The sequence below is a fragment of the Oncorhynchus clarkii genome, unplaced genomic scaffold, assembly GCF_045791955.1.
Source record: "Oncorhynchus clarkii lewisi isolate Uvic-CL-2024 unplaced genomic scaffold, UVic_Ocla_1.0 unplaced_contig_6193_pilon_pilon, whole genome shotgun sequence".
Classification (NCBI taxonomy): Eukaryota; Metazoa; Chordata; class Actinopteri; order Salmoniformes; family Salmonidae; genus Oncorhynchus; species Oncorhynchus clarkii.
Genome location: NW_027258092.1, coordinates 31,943 through 35,000, shown reverse-complemented (window position 1 = coordinate 35,000; position 3,058 = coordinate 31,943).

Here is a 3,058-nt window from a genome sequence, read left to right as displayed (position 1 = left end):
ATTATGTGTTGGACTACAGCGGGATAAAGTTCAACCCTGGTGAAGGGTGTAGTCTCATTATGTGTTGGACTATAGAGGGATAAAGTTCAACCCCGGTGAAGGGTGTAGTCTCATTATGTGTTGGACTATAGAGGGATAAAGTTCAACCCCGGAGAAGGGTGTAGTCTCATTATGTGTTGGATTACAGAGGGATAAAGTTCAACCCTGGTGAAGGGTGTAGTCTCATTATGTTTTGGACTATAGAAGGATAAAGTTCCTACCTGGTGAAGGGTGTAGTCTCATTATGTGTTGGACTATAGAGGGATAACGTTCCTTCCTGGTGAAGGGTGTAGTCTCATTATGTGTTGGACTATAGAGGGATAAAGTTCAACCCTGGTGAAGGGTGTAGTCTCATTATGTATTGGACTACAGAGGGATAAAGTTCCTACCTGGTGAAGGGTGTAGTCTCATTATGTGTTGGACTACAGAGGGATAAAGTTCAACCCCGGTGAAGGGTGTAGTCTCATTATGTGTTGGACTACAGAGGGATAAAGTTCAACCCCGGTGAAGGGTGTAGTCTCATTATGTGTTGGACTATAGCGGGATAAAGTTCAACCCTGGTGAAGGGTGTAGTCTCATTATGTGTTGGACTACAGAGGGATAAAGTTCAACCCCGGTGAATGGTGTAGTCTCATTATGTGTTGGACTACAGGGGGATAAAGTTCAACTCTGATTCAAGGGTGTAGTCTCATCTGCCCTCATCATCCTGATAAAATGTAAAGTACTTTTAGGATTTGAATAATAAAATAAAAAAACTTCACTCAATCAATTAACTTAGCTCAAAAAATACCCTCAACAAAAGTTCAGCTCACTATGTCCTTCGCCATTCAGAGCGGCGTTGGTTTTTAGTTTAACATCGAGCACAGTTGCGTCATCATGGTACATATCCACTCTGAAACACTTTAATTCTGACCCAGTAAAGAGTGAGGGTTAATAACGTTGGTTAATAGTATTCAACATGGCCGCTCTCTGGGAGCCGTACTCCAAAAAACAGGACAGAAAACAGGAACTAAAGTACGGAGGTTAATTGATTTCATCTCTCGGGGTCAAAACTTCACATTAAAGGATAAAATGCCATTTGCCTTTCAATTCAACGATTGTAATTAATTGTATTTCTCTTTATCTCATCAGATTCCTTCTAGAGGAGGCTGTAGTAACACAACACAATGGCAGTTTATCCTTGACCTCTCTGAGAGCGACGCTGACCCCCTCTCATTACCATTACTTAGCGGTGTGTGTGTGTGTGTGTGTGTGTGTGTGTGTGTGTGTGTGTGTGTGTGTGTGTGTGTGTGTGTGTGTGTGTGTGTGTGTGTGTGTGTGAACCCCACTTCAGTTTTTTTGTGATGAACAGTGATTACAGGTGACCGTCTTTGACCCCTCCTCAACATTTCCACATTACATGTGAAAAGCCAAATTTAATTACGCAGAGTCAAGAACACACGCAAAACTAAAGATTGTAGGGTGTGTCATAAATGGCACACTATTCCCTATATAGTGCACTACTTTTGACCAGATCCCTATGGGCCCTGGTCGAGAGCAGTACACTACAAAGGAAACAGGGTGGCATTTGTGACACAACCTGGGTATTATTAGGGAGGTAATTGTCGGTAGGCGGTGTGCAGTGAATTGTAGTGTTGGAAGAAGGTTAATGGTGGCCAAGCTTCTCTAAAGCACAACATGGTAATTATGGGATGGCTTCAGAGCTTTTAACATCACAGTACCATCTCATTACACTCCAAACACGAGTGGAGGGATGGGAAGAGGGAGGGAGACAGGGAGACAGGGAGACAGGGAGGGAGGCAGGGAGGGAGGGAGGGAGGGGAGGGAGGGAGGGGAGGAGGGGAGGGAGGGAGGGAGACAGGGAGACAGGGAGACAGGGAGGGAGGCAGGGAGGCAGGGAGGTAGGGAGGCAGGGAGGGAGGGAGGGAGGGAGGGAGGGAGGGAGGGAGGGAGGGAGGGAGGGAGGGAGTGAGGAAGGGAGGGAGACAGGGAGACAGGGAGGGAGGGAGGGATGTCGCATTCCTTTGTTTCAATTTTTTTGGTGCTTGAGTTTCCTTGTATGAGAAAGAGAGAGAGAAAGAGGGAGGGGAGAAATAGGGTTTAAAGTGGTTTTAAAGTGGTGACAACAGTTTGACATTACGATAGAAACACTGAGGATACAAACACTGAAACACTGAGGATAGAAACACTGAAACACTGAGAATAGAAACACTGAGAATAGAAACACTGAAACACTGAAACACTGAGGATAGAAACACGGAAACACTGATGATAGAAACACTGAAACACTGAAACACTGAGGATAGAAACACTGAGGATACAAACACTGAAACACTGAAACACTGAGGATAGAAACACTGAGGATACAAACACTGAAACACTGAAACACTGAGGATAGAAACACTGAGGATACAAACACTGAAACACTGAAACACTGAGGATAGAAACACTGAGGATACAAACACAAAAACACTGAAACACTGAGGATACAAACACTGAAACACTGAAACACTGAGGATACAAACACTGAAACACTGAGGATAGAAACACGGAAACACTGATGATAGAAACACTGATGATACAAACACTGAAACACTGAAACACTGAGGATAGAAACACTGAGGATACAAACACTGAAACACTGAAACACTGAGGATAGAAACACTGATGATACAAACACTGAAACACTGAAACACTGAGGATACAAACACTGAAACACTGAAACACTGAGGATACAAACACTGAAACACTGAAACACTGAGGATACAAACACTGAAACACTGAAACACTGAGGATAGAAACACTGAGGATACAAACACTGAAAAACTGAGGATAGAAACACTGAGGATACAAACACTGAAACACTGAAACACTGAGGATACAAACACTGAAACACTGAGGATACAAACACTGAAACACTGAGGATACAAACACTGAAACACTGAGGATACAAACACTGAAACACTGAAACACTGAGGATAGAAACACTGAGGATACAAACACTGAAAAACTGAGGATA